Source organism: Ambystoma mexicanum, chromosome 1q (genome assembly GCF_040938575.1).
Source record: "Ambystoma mexicanum isolate Mex_15411 chromosome 1q, UKY_AmexF1_1, whole genome shotgun sequence".
In the NCBI taxonomy this organism is placed as follows: domain Eukaryota; kingdom Metazoa; phylum Chordata; class Amphibia; order Caudata; family Ambystomatidae; genus Ambystoma; species Ambystoma mexicanum.
Window position 1 is genome coordinate 592,789,517 of NC_090922.1, and position 19,121 is coordinate 592,808,637.

Genomic DNA, 19,121 nt, shown 5'->3' on the forward strand with positions numbered 1-19,121 from the left:
CTAATGCTTGCTGCTGTCGCCACCTGCTGGTGAGCCAGCAGAGGCTGGCTCCAAGCTAGCATCCAGGAGGATATGGCCCCAGTGGGCAGGGGTTTGGGCCCGGGCCCCGATCGGCTGACGAACGCCTGACAAACGCCGTCCTTTGCCCGCTGGCAGCCCAGGAGGCCCAGCACCCGTGCAAGACAGGGTGAGGGCGGAAAATGACCCCTGTGTCCTGAGAAAGGAGAGAGCGGGCTGCTTCTTCAACATCCTGGGGGAGGAGCCCCATCTCTGGGGCCCAAAAGAAAATCTCACGCCTGCCTCCCAGAAGCCCTAGACCTTATGTAAACGAGGGGAGTCCTCAGGCAAAGGCAGACTCTGCCTGCCTTTTGGCCAATGTCACATGGCCTGCGGTCTGGAGAAATTTGCATACCCACAATCCCCTGCCAGGTTTCATGACTTTGGATGGGATTGCTTGCAAATAAAGTCATTCTGCCACGGGTTCGGAGCCCGATAGCATTCTCCATTCGCTTCATCTCAAAAAGCGTCATTGTGTGCACTGCTTCACTAAGTCACCCTGAGCTAGTGAGGTGTTGCATTTTTTGCGGCCGCAGTCGGGGCCACTAGAGCGCATACTCTGGTTTCTCTTCAAACCGAATAAATCTTTCGCCTTTTACTAAAGATTTCCGTGGAGAGGAACATTAAAGAGTTTCACTCAATTTTTTGAAGCCCTGCCAAGTGCAGGGTTACCTATGCTGGTTATAAAAAAAAAGAAACAGAGCAAATGAAAGCGCAAAGCCTGCTTTTCAGCTGTTGGCTTGCACCCCCCAGCTGTCAGTCAGCCTTTGCAGGGGTCCTCGCAGCACAGCCAGGCTGATGCCTTGCAGTGGTAGCCAGAGGGGGGAGCCTTTAGCTAATGCTTGCTGCTGTCGCCACCTGCTGGTGAGCCAGCAGAAGCTGGCTCCAAGCTAGCATCCAGGAGGATATGGCCCCAGTGGGCAGGGGTTTGGGCCCGGGCCCCGATCGCCTGACAAACGCCTGACAAACGCCGTCCTTTGCCCGGCGGGCTTTGCCCTGGCGGGCAAAAGAACCTGGCAGCCCAGGAGGCCCAGCACCCGTGCAAGACAGGGTGAGGGCGGAAAATGACCCCTGTGTCCTGAGAAAGGAGAGAGCGGGCTGCTTTTTCAACATCCTGGGGGAGGAGCCCCATCTCTGGGGCCCAAAAGAAAATCTCACGCCTGCCTCCCAGAAGCCCTAGACCTTATGTAAACGAGGGGAGTCCTCAGGCAAAGGCAGACTCTGCCTGCCTTTTGGCCAATGTCACATGGCCTGCGGTCTGGAGAAATTTGCATACCCACAATCCCCTGCCAGGTTTCATGACTTTGGATGGGATTGCTTGCAAATAAAGTCATTCTGCCACGGGTTCGGAGCCCGATAGCATTCTCCATTCGCTTCATCTCAAAAAGCGTCATCGTGTGCACTGCTTCACTAAGTCACCCTGAGCTAGTGAGGTGTTGCATTTTTTGCGGCCGCAGTCGGGGCCACTAGAGCGCATACTCTGGTTTCTCTTCAAACCGAATAAATCTTTCGCCTTTTACTAAAGATTTCCGTGGAGAGGAACATTAAAGAGTTTCACTCAATTTTTTGAAGCCCTGCCAAGTGCAGGGTTACCTATGCTGGTTAAAAAAAAAAAGAAACAGAGCAAATGAAAGCGCAAAGCCTGCTTTTCAGCTGTTGGCTTGCACCCCCCAGCTGTCAGTCAGCCTTTGCAGGGGTCCTCGCAGCACAGCCAGGCTGATGCTTTGCAGTGGTAGCCAGAGGGGGGAGCCTTTAGCTAATGCTTGCTGCTGTCGCCACCTGCTGGTGAGCCAGCAGAGGCTGGCTCCAAGCTAGCATCCAGGAGGATATGGCCCCAGTGGGCAGGGGTTTGGGCCCGGGCCCCGATCGGCTGACGAACGCCTGACAAACGCCGTTCTTTGCCCGCTGGCAGCCCAGGAGGCCCAGCACCCGTGCAAGACAGGGTGAGGGCGGAAAATGATCCCTGTGTCCTGAGAAAGGAGAGAGCGGGCTGCTTCTTCAACATCCTGGGGGAGGAGCCCCATCTCTGGGGCCCAAAAGAAAATCTCACGCCTGCCTCCCAGAAGCCCTAGACCTTATGTAAACGAGGGGAGTCCTCAGGCAAAGGCAGACTCTGCCTGCCTTTTGGCCAATGTCACATGGCCTGCGGTCTGGAGAAATTTGCATACCCACAATCCCCTGCCAGGTTTCATGACTTTGGATGGGATTGCTTGCAAATAAAGTCATTCTGCCACGGGTTCGGAGCCCGATAGCATTCTCCATTCGCTTCATCTCAAAAAGCGTCATCGTGTGCACTGCTTCACTAAGTCACCCTGAGCTAGTGAGGTGTTGCATTTTTTGCGGCCGCAGTCGGGGCCACTAGAGCGCATACTCTGGTTTCTCTTCAAACCGAATAAATCTTTCGCCTTTTACTAAAGATTTCCGTGGAGAGGAACATTAAAGAGTTTCACTCAATTTTTTGAAGCCCTGCCAAGTGCAGGGTTACCTATGCTGGTTAAAAAGAAACAGAGCAAATGAAAGCGCAAAGCCTGCTTTTCAGCTGTTGGCTTGCACCCCCCAGCTGTCAGTCAGCCTTTGCAGGGGTCCTCGCAGCACAGCCAGGCTGATGCCTTGCAGTGGTAGCCAGAGGGGGGAGCCTTTAGCTAATGCTTGCTGCTGTCGCCACCTGCTGGTGAGCCAGCAGAGGCTGGCTCCAAGCTAGCATCCAGGAGGATATGGCCCCAGTGGGCAGGGGTTTGGGCCCGGGCCCCGATCGGCTGACGAACGCCTGACAAACGCCGTCCTTTGCCCGCTGGCAGCCCAGGAGGCCCAGCACCCGTGCAAGACAGGGTGAGGGCGGAAAATGACCCCTGTGTCCTGAGAAAGGAGAGAGCGGGCTGCTTCTTCAACATCCTGGGGGAGGAGCCCCATCTCTGGGGCCCAAAAGAAAATCTCACGCCTGCCTCCCAGAAGCCCTAGACCTTATGTAAACGAGGGGAGTCCTCAGGCAAAGGCAGACTCTGCCTGCCTTTTGGCCAATGTCACATGGCCTGCGGTCTGGAGAAATTTGCATACCCACAATCCCCTGCCAGGTTTCATGACTTTGGATGGGATTGCTTGCAAATAAAGTCATTCTGCCACGGGTTCGGAGCCCGATAGCATTCTCCATTCGCTTCATCTCAAAAAGCGTCATTGTGTGCACTGCTTCACTAAGTCACCCTGAGCTAGTGAGGTGTTGCATTTTTTGCGGCCGCAGTCGGGGCCACTAGAGCGCATACTCTGGTTTCTCTTCAAACCGAATAAATCTTTCGCCTTTTACTAAAGATTTCCGTGGAGAGGAACATTAAAGAGTTTCACTCAATTTTTTGAAGCCCTGCCAAGTGCAGGGTTACCTATGCTGGTTATAAAAAAAAAGAAACAGAGCAAATGAAAGCGCAAAGCCTGCTTTTCAGCTGTTGGCTTGCACCCCCCAGCTGTCAGTCAGCCTTTGCAGGGGTCCTCGCAGCACAGCCAGGCTGATGCCTTGCAGTGGTAGCCAGAGGGGGGAGCCTTTAGCTAATGCTTGCTGCTGTCGCCACCTGCTGGTGAGCCAGCAGAGGCTGGCTCCAAGCTAGCATCCAGGAGGATATGGCCCCAGTGGGCAGGGGTTTGGGCCCGGGCCCCGATCGGCTGACAAACGCCTGACAAACGCCGTCCTTTGCCCGGCGGGCTTTGCCCTGGCGGGCAAAAGAACCTGGCAGCCCAGGAGGCCCAGCACCCGTGCAAGACAGGGTGAGGGCGGAAAATGACCCCTGTGTCCTGAGAAAGGAGAGAGCGGGCTGCTTTTTCAACATCCTGGGGGAGGAGCCCCATCTCTGGGGCCCAAAAGAAAATCTCACGCCTGCCTCCCAGAAGCCCTATACCTTATGTAAACGAGGGGAGTCCTCAGGCAAAGGCAGACTCTGCCTGCCTTTTGGCCAATGTCACATGGCCTGCGGTCTGGAGAAATTTGCATACCCACAATCCCCTGCCAGGTTTCATGACTTTGGATGGGATTGCTTGCAAATAAAGTCATTCTGCCACGGGTTCGGAGCCCGATAGCATTCTCCATTCGCTTCATCTCAAAAAGCGTCATCGTGTGCACTGCTTCACTAAGTCACCCTGAGCTAGTGAGGTGTTGCATTTTTTGCGGCCGCAGTCGGGGCCACTAGAGCGCATACTCTGGTTTCTCTTCAAACCGAATAAATATTTCGCCTTTTACTAAAGATTTCCGTGGAGAGGAACATTAAAGAGTTTCACTCAATTTTTTGAAGCCCTGCCAAGTGCAGGGTTACCTATGCTGGTTAAAAAAAAAAAGAAACAGAGCAAATGAAAGCGCAAAGCCTGCTTTTCAGCTGTTGGCTTGCACCCCCCAGCTGTCAGTCAGCCTTTGCAGGGGTCCTCGCAGCACAGCCAGGCTGATGCTTTGCAGTGGTAGCCAGAGGGGGGAGCCTTTAGCTAATGCTTGCTGCTGTCGCCACCTGCTGGTGAGCCAGCAGAGGCTGGCTCCAAGCTAGCATCCAGGAGGATATGGCCCCAGTGGGCAGGGGTTTGGGCCCGGGCCCCGATCGGCTGACGAACGCCTGACAAACGCCGTTCTTTGCCCGCTGGCAGCCCAGGAGGCCCAGCACCCGTGCAAGACAGGGTGAGGGCGGAAAATGACCCCTGTGTCCTGAGAAAGGAGAGAGCGGGCTGCTTTTTCAACATCCTGGGGGAGGAGCCCCATCTCTGGGGCCCAAAAGAAAATCTCACGCCTGCCTCCCAGAAGCCCTAGACCTTATGTAAACGAGGGGAGTCCTCAGGCAAAGGCAGACTCTGCCTGCCTTTTGGCCAATGTCACATGGCCTGCGGTCTGGAGAAATTTGCATACCCACAATCCCCTGCCAGGTTTCATGACTTTGGATGGGATTGCTTGCAAATAAAGTCATTCTGCCACGGGTTCGGAGCCCGATAGCATTCTCCATTCGCTTCATCTCAAAAAGCGTCATCGTGTGCACTGCTTCACTAAGTCACCCTGAGCTAGTGAGGTGTTGCATTTTTTGCGGCCGCAGTCGGGGCCACTAGAGCGCATACTCTGGTTTCTCTTCAAACCGAATAAATCTTTCGCCTTTTACTAAAGATTTCCGTGGAGAGGAACATTAAAGAGTTTCACTCAATTTTTTGAAGCCCTGCCAAGTGCAGGGTTACCTATGCTGGTTAAAAAAAAAAAGAAACAGAGCAAATGAAAGCGCAAAGCCTGCTTTTCAGCTGTTGGCTTGCACCCCCCAGCTGTCAGTCAGCCTTTGCAGGGGTCCTCGCAGCACAGCCAGGCTGATGCTTTGCAGTGGTAGCCAGAGGGGGGAGCCTTTAGCTAATGCTTGCTGCTGTCGCCACCTGCTGGTGAGCCAGCAGAGGCTGGCTCCAAGCTAGCATCCAGGAGGATATGGCCCCAGTGGGCAGGGGTTTGGGCCCGGGCCCCGATCGGCTGACGAACGCCTGACAAACGCCGTTCTTTGCCCGCTGGCAGCCCAGGAGGCCCAGCACCCGTGCAAGACAGGGTGAGGGCGGAAAATGACCCCTGTGTCCTGAGAAAGGAGAGAGCGGGCTGCTTTTTCAACATCCTGGGGGAGGAGCCCCATCTCTGGGGCCCAAAAGAAAATCTCACGCCTGCCTCCCAGAAGCCCTAGACCTTATGTAAACGAGGGGAGTCCTCAGGCAAAGGCAGACTCTGCCTGCCTTTTGGCCAATGTCACATGGCCTGCGGTCTGGAGAAATTTGCATACCCACAATCCCCTGCCAGGTTTCATGACTTTGGATGGGATTGCTTGCAAATAAAGTCATTCTGCCACGGGTTCGGAGCCCGATAGCATTCTCCATTCGCTTCATCTCAAAAAGCGTCATCGTGTGCACTGCTTCACTAAGTCACCCTGAGCTAGTGAGGTGTTGCATTTTTTGCGGCCGCAGTCGGGGCCACTAGAGCGCATACTCTGGTTTCTCTTCAAACCGAATAAATCTTTCGCCTTTTACTAAAGATTTCCGTGGAGAGGAACATTAAAGAGTTTCACTCAATTTTTTGAAGCCCTGCCAAGTGCAGGGTTACCTATGCTGGTTAAAAAAAAAAAGAAACAGAGCAAATAAAAGCGCAAAGCCTGCTTTTCAGCTGTTGGCTTGCACCCCCCAGCTGTCAGTCAGCCTTTGCAGGGGTCCTCGCAGCACAGCCAGGCTGATGCCTTGCAGTGGTAGCCAGAGGGGGGAGCCTTTAGCTAATGCTTGCTGCTGTTGCCACCTGCTGGTGAGCCAGCAGAGGCTGGCTCCAAGCTAGCATCCAGGAGGATATGGCCCCAGTGGGCAGGGGTTTGGGCCCGGGCCCCGATCGGCTGACGAACGCCTGACAAACGCCGTCCTTTGCCCGGCGGGCTTTGCCCTGGCGGGCAAAAGAACCTGGCAGCCCAGGAGGCCCAGCACCCGTGCAAGACAGGGTGAGGGCGGAAAATGACCCCTGTGTCCTGAGAAAGGAGAGAGCGGGCTGCTTTTTCAACATCCTGGGGGAGGAGCCCCATCTCTGGGGCCCAAAAGAAAATCTCACGCCTGCCTCCCAGAAGCCCTAGACCTTATGTAAACGAGGGGAGTCCTCAGGCAAAGGCAGACTCTGCCTGCCTTTTGGCCAATGTCACATGGCCTGCGGTCTGGAGAAATTTGCATACCCACAATCCCCTGCCAGGTTTCATGACTTTGGATGGGATTGCTTGCAAATAAAGTCATTCTGCCACGGGTTCGGAGCCCGATAGCATTCTCCATTCGCTTCATCTCAAAAAGCGTCATCGTGTGCACTGCTTCACTAAGTCACCCTGAGCTAGTGAGGTGTTGCATTTTTTGCGGCCGCAGTCGGGGCCACTAGAGCGCATACTCTGGTTTCTCTTCAAACCGAATAAATCTTTCGCCTTTTACTAAAGATTTCCGTGGAGAGGAACATTAAAGAGTTTCACTCAATTTTTTGAAGCCCTGCCAAGTGCAGGGTTACCTATGCTGGTTAAAAAAAAAAAGAAACAGAGCAAATGAAAGCGCAAAGCCTGCTTTTCAGCTGTTGGCTTGCACCCCCCAGCTGTCAGTCAGCCTTTGCAGGGGTCCTCGCAGCACAGCCAGGCTGATGCTTTGCAGTGGTAGCCAGAGGGGGGAGCCTTTAGCTAATGCTTGCTGCTGTCGCCACCTGCTGGTGAGCCAGCAGAGGCTGGCTCCAAGCTAGCATCCAGGAGGATATGGCCCCAGTGGGCAGGGGTTTGGGCCCGGGCCCCGATCGGCTGACGAACGCCTGACAAACGCCGTTCTTTGCCCGCTGGCAGCCCAGGAGGCCCAGCACCCGTGCAAGACAGGGTGAGGGCGGAAAATGATCCCTGTGTCCTGAGAAAGGAGAGAGCGGGCTGCTTCTTCAACATCCTGGGGGAGGAGCCCCATCTCTGGGGCCCAAAAGAAAATCTCACGCCTGCCTCCCAGAAGCCCTAGACCTTATGTAAACGAGGGGAGTCCTCAGGCAAAGGCAGACTCTGCCTGCCTTTTGGCCAATGTCACATGGCCTGCGGTCTGGAGAAATTTGCATACCCACAATCCCCTGCCAGGTTTCATGACTTTGGATGGGATTGCTTGCAAATAAAGTCATTCTGCCACGGGTTCGGAGCCCGATAGCATTCTCCATTCGCTTCATCTCAAAAAGCGTCATCGTGTGCACTGCTTCACTAAGTCACCCTGAGCTAGTGAGGTGTTGCATTTTTTGCGGCCGCAGTCGGGGCCACTAGAGCGCATACTCTGGTTTCTCTTCAAACCGAATAAATCTTTCGCCTTTTACTAAAGATTTCCGTGGAGAGGAACATTAAAGAGTTTCACTCAATTTTTTGAAGCCCTGCCAAGTGCAGGGTTACCTATGCTGGTTAAAAAGAAACAGAGCAAATGAAAGCGCAAAGCCTGCTTTTCAGCTGTTGGCTTGCACCCCCCAGCTGTCAGTCAGCCTTTGCAGGGGTCCTCGCAGCACAGCCAGGCTGATGCCTTGCAGTGGTAGCCAGAGGGGGGAGCCTTTAGCTAATGCTTGCTGCTGTCGCCACCTGCTGGTGAGCCAGCAGAGGCTGGCTCCAAGCTAGCATCCAGGAGGATATGGCCCCAGTGGGCAGGGGTTTGGGCCCGGGCCCCGATCGGCTGACGAACGCCTGACAAACGCCGTCCTTTGCCCGCTGGCAGCCCAGGAGGCCCAGCACCCGTGCAAGACAGGGTGAGGGCGGAAAATGACCCCTGTGTCCTGAGAAAGGAGAGAGCGGGCTGCTTCTTCAACATCCTGGGGGAGGAGCCCCATCTCTGGGGCCCAAAAGAAAATCTCACGCCTGCCTCCCAGAAGCCCTAGACCTTATGTAAACGAGGGGAGTCCTCAGGCAAAGGCAGACTCTGCCTGCCTTTTGGCCAATGTCACATGGCCTGCGGTCTGGAGAAATTTGCATACCCACAATCCCCTGCCAGGTTTCATGACTTTGGATGGGATTGCTTGCAAATAAAGTCATTCTGCCACGGGTTCGGAGCCCGATAGCATTCTCCATTCGCTTCATCTCAAAAAGCGTCATTGTGTGCACTGCTTCACTAAGTCACCCTGAGCTAGTGAGGTGTTGCATTTTTTGCGGCCGCAGTCGGGGCCACTAGAGCGCATACTCTGGTTTCTCTTCAAACCGAATAAATCTTTCGCCTTTTACTAAAGATTTCCGTGGAGAGGAACATTAAAGAGTTTCACTCAATTTTTTGAAGCCCTGCCAAGTGCAGGGTTACCTATGCTGGTTATAAAAAAAAAGAAACAGAGCAAATGAAAGCGCAAAGCCTGCTTTTCAGCTGTTGGCTTGCACCCCCCAGCTGTCAGTCAGCCTTTGCAGGGGTCCTCGCAGCACAGCCAGGCTGATGCCTTGCAGTGGTAGCCAGAGGGGGGAGCCTTTAGCTAATGCTTGCTGCTGTCGCCACCTGCTGGTGAGCCAGCAGAGGCTGGCTCCAAGCTAGCATCCAGGAGGATATGGCCCCAGTGGGCAGGGGTTTGGGCCCGGGCCCCGATCGGCTGACAAACGCCTGACAAACGCCGTCCTTTGCCCGGCGGGCTTTGCCCTGGCGGGCAAAAGAACCTGGCAGCCCAGGAGGCCCAGCACCCGTGCAAGACAGGGTGAGGGCGGAAAATGACCCCTGTGTCCTGAGAAAGGAGAGAGCGGGCTGCTTTTTCAACATCCTGGGGGAGGAGCCCCATCTCTGGGGCCCAAAAGAAAATCTCACGCCTGCCTCCCAGAAGCCCTAGACCTTATGTAAACGAGGGGAGTCCTCAGGCAAAGGCAGACTCTGCCTGCCTTTTGGCCAATGTCACATGGCCTGCGGTCTGGAGAAATTTGCATACCCACAATCCCCTGCCAGGTTTCATGACTTTGGATGGGATTGCTTGCAAATAAAGTCATTCTGCCACGGGTTCGGAGCCCGATAGCATTCTCCATTCGCTTCATCTCAAAAAGCGTCATCGTGTGCACTGCTTCACTAAGTCACCCTGAGCTAGTGAGGTGTTGCATTTTTTGCGGCCGCAGTCGGGGCCACTAGAGCGCATACTCTGGTTTCTCTTCAAACCGAATAAATCTTTCGCCTTTTACTAAAGATTTCCGTGGAGAGGAACATTAAAGAGTTTCACTCAATTTTTTGAAGCCCTGCCAAGTGCAGGGTTACCTATGCTGGTTAAAAAAAAAAAGAAACAGAGCAAATGAAAGCGCAAAGCCTGCTTTTCAGCTGTTGGCTTGCACCCCCCAGCTGTCAGTCAGCCTTTGCAGGGGTCCTCGCAGCACAGCCAGGCTGATGCCTTGCAGTGGTAGCCAGAGGGGGGAGCCTTTAGCTAATGCTTGCTGCTGTTGCCACCTGCTGGTGAGCCAGCAGAGGCTGGCTCCAAGCTAGCATCCAGGAGGATATGGCCCCAGTGGGCAGGGGTTTGGGCCCGGGCCCCGATCGGCTGACGAACGCCTGACAAACGCCGTCCTTTGCCCGGCGGGCTTTGCCCTGGCGGGCAAAAGAACCTGGCAGCCCAGGAGGCCCAGCACCCGTGCAAGACAGGGTGAGGGCGGAAAATGACCCCTGTGTCCTGAGAAAGGAGAGAGCGGGCTGCTTTTTCAACATCCTGGGGGAGGAGCCCCATCTCTGGGGCCCAAAAGAAAATCTCACGCCTGCCTCCCAGAAGCCCTAGACCTTATGTAAACGAGGGGAGTCCTCAGGCAAAGGCAGACTCTGCCTGCCTTTTGGCCAATGTCACATGGCCTGCGGTCTGGAGAAATTTGCATACCCACAATCCCCTGCCAGGTTTCATGACTTTGGATGGGATTGCTTGCAAATAAAGTCATTCTGCCACGGGTTCGGAGCCCGATAGCATTCTCCATTCGCTTCATCTCAAAAAGCGTCATCGTGTGCACTGCTTCACTAAGTCACCCTGAGCTAGTGAGGTGTTGCATTTTTTGCGGCCGCAGTCGGGGCCACTAGAGCGCATACTCTGGTTTCTCTTCAAACCGAATAAATCTTTCGCCTTTTACTAAAGATTTCCGTGGAGAGGAACATTAAAGAGTTTCACTCAATTTTTTGAAGCCCTGCCAAGTGCAGGGTTACCTATGCTGGTTAAAAAAAAAAAGAAACAGAGCAAATGAAAGCGCAAAGCCTGCTTTTCAGCTGTTGGCTTGCACCCCCCAGCTGTCAGTCAGCCTTTGCAGGGGTCCTCGCAGCACAGCCAGGCTGATGCTTTGCAGTGGTAGCCAGAGGGGGGAGCCTTTAGCTAATGCTTGCTGCTGTCGCCACCTGCTGGTGAGCCAGCAGAGGCTGGCTCCAAGCTAGCATCCAGGAGGATATGGCCCCAGTGGGCAGGGGTTTGGGCCCGGGCCCCGATCGGCTGACGAACGCCTGACAAACGCCGTTCTTTGCCCGCTGGCAGCCCAGGAGGCCCAGCACCCGTGCAAGACAGGGTGAGGGCGGAAAATGATCCCTGTGTCCTGAGAAAGGAGAGAGCGGGCTGCTTCTTCAACATCCTGGGGGAGGAGCCCCATCTCTGGGGCCCAAAAGAAAATCTCACGCCTGCCTCCCAGAAGCCCTAGACCTTATGTAAACGAGGGGAGTCCTCAGGCAAAGGCAGACTCTGCCTGCCTTTTGGCCAATGTCACATGGCCTGCGGTCTGGAGAAATTTGCATACCCACAATCCCCTGCCAGGTTTCATGACTTTGGATGGGATTGCTTGCAAATAAAGTCATTCTGCCACGGGTTCGGAGCCCGATAGCATTCTCCATTCGCTTCATCTCAAAAAGCGTCATCGTGTGCACTGCTTCACTAAGTCACCCTGAGCTAGTGAGGTGTTGCATTTTTTGCGGCCGCAGTCGGGGCCACTAGAGCGCATACTCTGGTTTCTCTTCAAACCGAATAAATCTTTCGCCTTTTACTAAAGATTTCCGTGGAGAGGAACATTAAAGAGTTTCACTCAATTTTTTGAAGCCCTGCCAAGTGCAGGGTTACCTATGCTGGTTAAAAAGAAACAGAGCAAATGAAAGCGCAAAGCCTGCTTTTCAGCTGTTGGCTTGCACCCCCCAGCTGTCAGTCAGCCTTTGCAGGGGTCCTCGCAGCACAGCCAGGCTGATGCCTTGCAGTGGTAGCCAGAGGGGGGAGCCTTTAGCTAATGCTTGCTGCTGTCGCCACCTGCTGGTGAGCCAGCAGAGGCTGGCTCCAAGCTAGCATCCAGGAGGATATGGCCCCAGTGGGCAGGGGTTTGGGCCCGGGCCCCGATCGGCTGACGAACGCCTGACAAACGCCGTCCTTTGCCCGCTGGCAGCCCAGGAGGCCCAGCACCCGTGCAAGACAGGGTGAGGGCGGAAAATGACCCCTGTGTCCTGAGAAAGGAGAGAGCGGGCTGCTTCTTCAACATCCTGGGGGAGGAGCCCCATCTCTGGGGCCCAAAAGAAAATCTCACGCCTGCCTCCCAGAAGCCCTAGACCTTATGTAAACGAGGGGAGTCCTCAGGCAAAGGCAGACTCTGCCTGCCTTTTGGCCAATGTCACATGGCCTGCGGTCTGGAGAAATTTGCATACCCACAATCCCCTGCCAGGTTTCATGACTTTGGATGGGATTGCTTGCAAATAAAGTCATTCTGCCACGGGTTCGGAGCCCGATAGCATTCTCCATTCGCTTCATCTCAAAAAGCGTCATTGTGTGCACTGCTTCACTAAGTCACCCTGAGCTAGTGAGGTGTTGCATTTTTTGCGGCCGCAGTCGGGGCCACTAGAGCGCATACTCTGGTTTCTCTTCAAACCGAATAAATCTTTCGCCTTTTACTAAAGATTTCCGTGGAGAGGAACATTAAAGAGTTTCACTCAATTTTTTGAAGCCCTGCCAAGTGCAGGGTTACCTATGCTGGTTATAAAAAAAAAGAAACAGAGCAAATGAAAGCGCAAAGCCTGCTTTTCAGCTGTTGGCTTGCACCCCCCAGCTGTCAGTCAGCCTTTGCAGGGGTCCTCGCAGCACAGCCAGGCTGATGCCTTGCAGTGGTAGCCAGAGGGGGGAGCCTTTAGCTAATGCTTGCTGCTGTCGCCACCTGCTGGTGAGCCAGCAGAGGCTGGCTCCAAGCTAGCATCCAGGAGGATATGGCCCCAGTGGGCAGGGGTTTGGGCCCGGGCCCCGATCGGCTGACAAACGCCTGACAAACGCCGTCCTTTGCCCGGCGGGCTTTGCCCTGGCGGGCAAAAGAACCTGGCAGCCCAGGAGGCCCAGCACCCGTGCAAGACAGGGTGAGGGCGGAAAATGACCCCTGTGTCCTGAGAAAGGAGAGAGCGGGCTGCTTTTTCAACATCCTGGGGGAGGAGCCCCATCTCTGGGGCCCAAAAGAAAATCTCACGCCTGCCTCCCAGAAGCCCTAGACCTTATGTAAACGAGGGGAGTCCTCAGGCAAAGGCAGACTCTGCCTGCCTTTTGGCCAATGTCACATGGCCTGCGGTCTGGAGAAATTTGCATACCCACAATCCCCTGCCAGGTTTCATGACTTTGGATGGGATTGCTTGCAAATAAAGTCATTCTGCCACGGGTTCGGAGCCCGATAGCATTCTCCATTCGCTTCATCTCAAAAAGCGTCATCGTGTGCACTGCTTCACTAAGTCACCCTGAGCTAGTGAGGTGTTGCATTTTTTGCGGCCGCAGTCGGGGCCACTAGAGCGCATACTCTGGTTTCTCTTCAAACCGAATAAATCTTTCGCCTTTTACTAAAGATTTCCGTGGAGAGGAACATTAAAGAGTTTCACTCAATTTTTTGAAGCCCTGCCAAGTGCAGGGTTACCTATGCTGGTTAAAAAAAAAAAGAAACAGAGCAAATGAAAGCGCAAAGCCTGCTTTTCAGCTGTTGGCTTGCACCCCCCAGCTGTCAGTCAGCCTTTGCAGGGGTCCTCGCAGCACAGCCAGGCTGATGCTTTGCAGTGGTAGCCAGAGGGGGGAGCCTTTAGCTAATGCTTGCTGCTGTCGCCACCTGCTGGTGAGCCAGCAGAGGCTGGCTCCAAGCTAGCATCCAGGAGGATATGGCCCCAGTGGGCAGGGGTTTGGGCCCGGGCCCCGATCGGCTGACGAACGCCTGACAAACGCCGTTCTTTGCCCGCTGGCAGCCCAGGAGGCCCAGCACCCGTGCAAGACAGGGTGAGGGCGGAAAATGACCCCTGTGTCCTGAGAAAGGAGAGAGCGGGCTGCTTTTTCAACATCCTGGGGGAGGAGCCCCATCTCTGGGGCCCAAAAGAAAATCTCACGCCTGCCTCCCAGAAGCCCTAGACCTTATGTAAACGAGGGGAGTCCTCAGGCAAAGGCAGACTCTGCCTGCCTTTTGGCCAATGTCACATGGCCTGCGGTCTGGAGAAATTTGCATACCCACAATCCCCTGCCAGGTTTCATGACTTTGGATGGGATTGCTTGCAAATAAAGTCATTCTGCCACGGGTTCGGAGCCCGATAGCATTCTCCATTCGCTTCATCTCAAAAAGCGTCATCGTGTGCACTGCTTCACTAAGTCACCCTGAGCTAGTGAGGTGTTGCATTTTTTGCGGCCGCAGTCGGGGCCACTAGAGCGCATACTCTGGTTTCTCTTCAAACCGAATAAATCTTTCGCCTTTTACTAAAGATTTCCGTGGAGAGGAACATTAAAGAGTTTCACTCAATTTTTTGAAGCCCTGCCAAGTGCAGGGTTACCTATGCTGGTTAAAAAAAAAAAGAAACAGAGCAAATAAAAGCGCAAAGCCTGCTTTTCAGCTGTTGGCTTGCACCCCCCAGCTGTCAGTCAGCCTTTGCAGGGGTCCTCGCAGCACAGCCAGGCTGATGCCTTGCAGTGGTAGCCAGAGGGGGGAGCCTTTAGCTAATGCTTGCTGCTGTTGCCACCTGCTGGTGAGCCAGCAGAGGCTGGCTCCAAGCTAGCATCCAGGAGGATATGGCCCCAGTGGGCAGGGGTTTGGGCCCGGGCCCCGATCGGCTGACGAACGCCTGACAAACGCCGTCCTTTGCCCGGCGGGCTTTGCCCTGGCGGGCAAAAGAACCTGGCAGCCCAGGAGGCCCAGCACCCGTGCAAGACAGGGTGAGGGCGGAAAATGACCCCTGTGTCCTGAGAAAGGAGAGAGCGGGCTGCTTTTTCAACATCCTGGGGGAGGAGCCCCATCTCTGGGGCCCAAAAGAAAATCTCACGCCTGCCTCCCAGAAGCCCTAGACCTTATGTAAACGAGGGGAGTCCTCAGGCAAAGGCAGACTCTGCCTGCCTTTTGGCCAATGTCACATGGCCTGCGGTCTGGAGAAATTTGCATACCCACAATCCCCTGCCAGGTTTCATGACTTTGGATGGGATTGCTTGCAAATAAAGTCATTCTGCCACGGGTTCGGAGCCCGATAGCATTCTCCATTCGCTTCATCTCAAAAAGCGTCATCGTGTGCACTGCTTCACTAAGTCACCCTGAGCTAGTGAGGTGTTGCATTTTTTGCGGCCGCAGTCGGGGCCACTAGAGCGCATACTCTGGTTTCTCTTCAAACCGAATAAATCTTTCGCATTTTACTAAAGATTTCCGTGGAGAGGAACATTAAAGAGTTTCACTCAATTTTTTGAAGCCCTGCCAAGTGCAGGGTTACCTATGCTGGTTAAAAAAAAAAAGAAACAGAGCAAATGAAAGCGCAAAGCCTGCTTTTCAGCTGTTGGCTTGCACCCCCCAGCTGTCAGTCAGCCTTTGCAGGGGTCCTCGCAGCACAGCCAGGCTGATGCTTTGCAGTGGTAGCCAGAGGGGGGAGCCTTTAGCTAATGCTTGCTGCTGTCGCCACCTGCTGGTGAGCCAGCAGAGGCTGGCTCCAAGCTAGCATCCAGGAGGATATGGCCCCAGTGGGCAGGGGTTTGGGCCCGGGCCCCGATCGGCTGACGAACGCCTGACAAACGCCGTTCTTTGCCCGCTGGCAGCCCAGGAGGCCCAGCACCCGTGCAAGACAGGGTGAGGGCGGAAAATGATCCCTGTGTCCTGAGAAAGGAGAGAGCGGGCTGCTTCTTCAACATCCTGGGGGAGGAGCCCCATCTCTGGGGCCCAAAAGAAAATCTCACGCCTGCCTCCCAGAAGCCCTAGACCTTATGTAAACGAGGGGAGTCCTCAGGCAAAGGCAGACTCTGCCTGCCTTTTGGCCAATGTCACATGGCCTGCGGTCTGGAGAAATTTGCATACCCACAATCCCCTGCCAGGTTTCATGACTTTGGATGGGATTGCTTGCAAATAAAGTCATTCTGCCACGGGTTCGGAGCCCGATAGCATTCTCCATTCGCTTCATCTCAAAAAGCGTCATCGTGTGCACTGCTTCACTAAGTCACCCTGAGCTAGTGAGGTGTTGCATTTTTTGCGGCCGCAGTCGGGGCCACTAGAGCGCATACTCTGGTTTCTCTTCAAACCGAATAAATCTTTCGCCTTTTACTAAAGATTTCCGTGGAGAGGAACATTAAAGAGTTTCACTCAATTTTTTGAAGCCCTGCCAAGTGCAGGGTTACCTATGCTGGTTAAAAAGAAACAGAGCAAATGAAAGCGCAAAGCCTGCTTTTCAGCTGTTGGCTTGCACCCCCCAGCTGTCAGTCAGCCTTTGCAGGGGTCCTCGCAGCACAGCCAGGCTGATGCCTTGCAGTGGTAGCCAGAGGGGGGAGCCTTTAGCTAATGCTTGCTGCTGTCGCCACCTGCTGGTGAGCCAGCAGAGGCTGGCTCCAAGCTAGCATCCAGGAGGATATGGCCCCAGTGGGCAGGGGTTTGGGCCCGGGCCCCGATCGGCTGACGAACGCCTGACAAACGCCGTCCTTTGCCCGCTGGCAGCCCAGGAGGCCCAGCACCCGTGCAAGACAGGGTGAGGGCGGAAAATGACCCCTGTGTCCTGAGAAAGGAGAGAGCGGGCTGCTTCTTCAACATCCTGGGGGAGGAGCCCCATCTCTGGGGCCCAAAAGAAAATCTCACGCCTGCCTCCCAGAAGCCCTAGACCTTATGTAAACGAGGGGAGTCCTCAGGCAAAGGCAGACTCTGCCTGCCTTTTGGCCAATGTCACATGGCCTGCGGTCTGGAGAAATTTGCATACCCACAATCCCCTGCCAGGTTTCATGACTTTGGATGGGATTGCTTGCAAATAAAGTCATTCTGCCACGGGTTCGGAGCCCGATAGCATTCTCCATTCGCTTCATCTCAAAAAGCGTCATTGTGTGCACTGCTTCACTAAGTCACCCTGAGCTAGTGAGGTGTTGCATTTTTTGCGGCCGCAGTCGGGGCCACTAGAGCGCATACTCTGGTTTCTCTTCAAACCGAATAAATCTTTCGCCTTTTACTAAAGATTTCCGTGGAGAGGAACATTAAAGAGTTTCACTCAATTTTTTGAAGCCCTGCCAAGTGCAGGGTTACCTATGCTGGTTATAAAAAAAAAGAAACAGAGCAAATGAAAGCGCAAAGCCTGCTTTTCAGCTGTTGGCTTGCACCCCCCAGCTGTCAGTCAGCCTTTGCAGGGGTCCTCGCAGCACAGCCAGGCTGATGCCTTGCAGTGGTAGCCAGAGGGGGGAGCCTTTAGCTAATGCTTGCTGCTGTCGCCACCTGCTGGTGAGCCAGCAGAGGCTGGCTCCAAGCTAGCATCCAGGAGGATATGGCCCCAGTGGGCAGGGGTTTGGGCCCGGGCCCCGATCGGCTGACAAACGCCTGACAAACGCCGTCCTTTGCCCGGCGGGCTTTGCCCTGGCGGGCAAAAGAACCTGGCAGCCCAGGAGGCCCAGCACCCGTGCAAGACAGGGTGAGGGCGGAAAATGACCCCTGTGTCCTGAGAAAGGAGAGAGCGGGCTGCTTTTTCAACATCCTGGGGGAGGAGCCCCATCTCTGGGGCCCAAAAGAAAATCTCACGCCTGCCTCCCAGAAGCCCTAGACCTTATGTAAACGAGGGGAGTCCTCAGGCAAAGGCAGACTCTGCCTGCCTTTTGGCCAATGTCACATGGCCTGCGGTCTGGAGAAATTTGCATACCCACAATCCCCTGCCAGGTTTCATGACTTTGGATGGGATTGCTTGCAAATAAAGTCATTCTGCCACGGGTTCGGAGCCCGATAGCATTCTCCATTCGCTTCATCTCAAAAAGCGTCATCGTGTGCACTGCTTCACTAAGTCACCCTGAGCTAGTGAGGTGTTGCATTTTTTGCGGCCGCAGTCGGGGCCACTAGAGCGCATACTCTGGTTTCTCTTCAAACCGAATAAATCTTTCGCCTTTTACTAAAGATTTCCGTGGAGAGGAACATTAAAGAGTTTCACTCAATTTTTTGAAGCCCTGCCAAGTGCAGGGTTACCTATGCTGGTTAAAAAAAAAAAGAAACAGAGCAAATGAAAGCGCAAAGCCTGCTTTTCAGCTGTTGGCTTGCACCCCCCAGCTGTCAGTCAGCCTTTGCAGGGGTCCTCGCAGCACAGCCAGGCTGATGCTTTGCAGTGGTAGCCAGAGGGGGGAGCCTTTAGCTAATGCTTGCTGCTGTCGCCACCTGCTGGTGAGCCAGCAGAGGCTGGCTCCAAGCTAGCATCCAGGAGGATATGGCCCCAGTGGGCAGGGGTTTGGGCCCGGGCCCCGATCGGCTGACGAACGCCTGACAAACGCCGTTCTTTGCCCGCTGGCAGCCCAGGAGGCCCAGCACCCGTGCAAGACAGGGTGAGGGCGGAAAATGACCCCTGTGTCCTGAGAAAGGAGAGAGCGGGCTGCTTTTTCAACATCCTGGGGGAGGAGCCCCATCTCTGGGGCCCAAAAGAAAATCTCACGCCTGCCTCCCAGAAGCCCTAGACCTTATGTAAACGAGGGGAGTCCTCAGGCAAAGGCAGACTCTGCCTGCCTTTTGGCCAATGTCACATGGCCTGCGGTCTGGAGAAATTTGCATACCCACAATCCCCTGCCAGGTTTCATGACTTTGGATGGGATTGCTTGCAAATAAAGTCATTCTGCCACGGGTTCGGAGCCCGATAGCATTCTCCATTCGCTTCATCTCAAAAAGCGTCATCGTGTGCACTGCTTCACTAAGTCACCCTGAGCTAGTGAGGTGTTGCATTTTTTGCGGCCGCAGTCGGGGCCACTAGAGCGCATACTCTGGTTTCTCTTCAAACCGAATAAATCTTTCGCCTTTTACTAAAGATTTCCGTGGAGAGGAACATTAAAGAGTTTCACTCAATTTTTTGAAGCCCTGCCAAGTGCAGGGTTACCTATGCTGGTTAAAAAAAAAAAGAAACAGAGCAAATGAAAGCGCAAAGCCTGCTTTTCAGCTGTTGGCTTGCACCCCCCAGCTGTCAGTCAGCCTTTGCAGGGGTCCTCGCAGCACAGCCAGGCTGATGCTTTGCAGTGGTAGCCAGAGGGGGGAGCCTTTAGCTAATGCTTGCTGCTGTCGCCACCTGCTGGTGAGCCAGCAGAGGCTGGCTCCAAGCTAGCATCCAGGAGGATATGGCCCCAGTGGGCAGGGGTTTGGGCCCGGGCCCCGATCGGCTGACGAACGCCTGACAAACGCCGTTCTTTGCCCGCTGGCAGCCCAGGAGGCCCAGCACCCGTGCAA

At 54.6% G+C, this 19,121-nt stretch overlaps 21 non-coding genes across 21 annotated transcripts; all 21 read left to right on the plus strand.

Moving 5' to 3' along the window:
• Window positions 1–611: 611 nt before the first annotated feature.
• Window positions 612–727, plus strand: LOC138564238 (U5 spliceosomal RNA). Its single transcript, XR_011300193.1, has one exon. It is a non-coding gene; the product is annotated as a U5 spliceosomal RNA (small nuclear RNA).
• Window positions 728–1,532: 805 nt separating this feature from the next.
• Window positions 1,533–1,648, plus strand: LOC138564239 (U5 spliceosomal RNA). Its single transcript, XR_011300194.1, has one exon. It is a non-coding gene; the product is annotated as a U5 spliceosomal RNA (small nuclear RNA).
• Window positions 1,649–2,424: 776 nt separating this feature from the next.
• On the plus strand, window positions 2,425–2,540 carry LOC138564240 (U5 spliceosomal RNA). Its single transcript, XR_011300195.1, has one exon. It is a non-coding gene; the product is annotated as a U5 spliceosomal RNA (small nuclear RNA).
• Window positions 2,541–3,310: 770 nt separating this feature from the next.
• On the plus strand, window positions 3,311–3,426 carry LOC138564241 (U5 spliceosomal RNA). The gene has a single exon (XR_011300196.1). It is a non-coding gene; the product is annotated as a U5 spliceosomal RNA (small nuclear RNA).
• Window positions 3,427–4,231: 805 nt separating this feature from the next.
• On the plus strand, window positions 4,232–4,347 carry LOC138565189 (U5 spliceosomal RNA). The gene has a single exon (XR_011301095.1). It is a non-coding gene; the product is annotated as a U5 spliceosomal RNA (small nuclear RNA).
• A 776-nt stretch (window positions 4,348–5,123) lies between these two features.
• LOC138564242 (U5 spliceosomal RNA) lies at window positions 5,124–5,239 on the plus strand. Its single transcript, XR_011300197.1, has one exon. It is a non-coding gene; the product is annotated as a U5 spliceosomal RNA (small nuclear RNA).
• Window positions 5,240–6,015: 776 nt separating this feature from the next.
• Window positions 6,016–6,131, plus strand: LOC138564243 (U5 spliceosomal RNA). The gene has a single exon (XR_011300198.1). It is a non-coding gene; the product is annotated as a U5 spliceosomal RNA (small nuclear RNA).
• Window positions 6,132–6,936: 805 nt separating this feature from the next.
• On the plus strand, window positions 6,937–7,052 carry LOC138564244 (U5 spliceosomal RNA). The gene has a single exon (XR_011300199.1). It is a non-coding gene; the product is annotated as a U5 spliceosomal RNA (small nuclear RNA).
• Window positions 7,053–7,828: 776 nt separating this feature from the next.
• LOC138564245 (U5 spliceosomal RNA) lies at window positions 7,829–7,944 on the plus strand. The gene has a single exon (XR_011300201.1). It is a non-coding gene; the product is annotated as a U5 spliceosomal RNA (small nuclear RNA).
• Window positions 7,945–8,714: 770 nt separating this feature from the next.
• On the plus strand, window positions 8,715–8,830 carry LOC138564246 (U5 spliceosomal RNA). The gene has a single exon (XR_011300202.1). It is a non-coding gene; the product is annotated as a U5 spliceosomal RNA (small nuclear RNA).
• An 805-nt stretch (window positions 8,831–9,635) lies between these two features.
• On the plus strand, window positions 9,636–9,751 carry LOC138564247 (U5 spliceosomal RNA). Its single transcript, XR_011300203.1, has one exon. It is a non-coding gene; the product is annotated as a U5 spliceosomal RNA (small nuclear RNA).
• Window positions 9,752–10,556: 805 nt separating this feature from the next.
• On the plus strand, window positions 10,557–10,672 carry LOC138564249 (U5 spliceosomal RNA). Its single transcript, XR_011300205.1, has one exon. It is a non-coding gene; the product is annotated as a U5 spliceosomal RNA (small nuclear RNA).
• Window positions 10,673–11,448: 776 nt separating this feature from the next.
• Window positions 11,449–11,564, plus strand: LOC138564251 (U5 spliceosomal RNA). The gene has a single exon (XR_011300206.1). It is a non-coding gene; the product is annotated as a U5 spliceosomal RNA (small nuclear RNA).
• A 770-nt stretch (window positions 11,565–12,334) lies between these two features.
• Window positions 12,335–12,450, plus strand: LOC138564252 (U5 spliceosomal RNA). The gene has a single exon (XR_011300207.1). It is a non-coding gene; the product is annotated as a U5 spliceosomal RNA (small nuclear RNA).
• Window positions 12,451–13,255: 805 nt separating this feature from the next.
• Window positions 13,256–13,371, plus strand: LOC138564253 (U5 spliceosomal RNA). Its single transcript, XR_011300208.1, has one exon. It is a non-coding gene; the product is annotated as a U5 spliceosomal RNA (small nuclear RNA).
• A 776-nt stretch (window positions 13,372–14,147) lies between these two features.
• On the plus strand, window positions 14,148–14,263 carry LOC138564254 (U5 spliceosomal RNA). The gene has a single exon (XR_011300209.1). It is a non-coding gene; the product is annotated as a U5 spliceosomal RNA (small nuclear RNA).
• Window positions 14,264–15,068: 805 nt separating this feature from the next.
• On the plus strand, window positions 15,069–15,184 carry LOC138565172 (U5 spliceosomal RNA). The gene has a single exon (XR_011301080.1). It is a non-coding gene; the product is annotated as a U5 spliceosomal RNA (small nuclear RNA).
• A 776-nt stretch (window positions 15,185–15,960) lies between these two features.
• LOC138564256 (U5 spliceosomal RNA) lies at window positions 15,961–16,076 on the plus strand. Its single transcript, XR_011300211.1, has one exon. It is a non-coding gene; the product is annotated as a U5 spliceosomal RNA (small nuclear RNA).
• A 770-nt stretch (window positions 16,077–16,846) lies between these two features.
• LOC138564257 (U5 spliceosomal RNA) lies at window positions 16,847–16,962 on the plus strand. The gene has a single exon (XR_011300212.1). It is a non-coding gene; the product is annotated as a U5 spliceosomal RNA (small nuclear RNA).
• Window positions 16,963–17,767: 805 nt separating this feature from the next.
• LOC138564258 (U5 spliceosomal RNA) lies at window positions 17,768–17,883 on the plus strand. Its single transcript, XR_011300213.1, has one exon. It is a non-coding gene; the product is annotated as a U5 spliceosomal RNA (small nuclear RNA).
• Window positions 17,884–18,659: 776 nt separating this feature from the next.
• LOC138564259 (U5 spliceosomal RNA) lies at window positions 18,660–18,775 on the plus strand. The gene has a single exon (XR_011300214.1). It is a non-coding gene; the product is annotated as a U5 spliceosomal RNA (small nuclear RNA).
• Window positions 18,776–19,121: the final 346 nt, after the last annotated feature.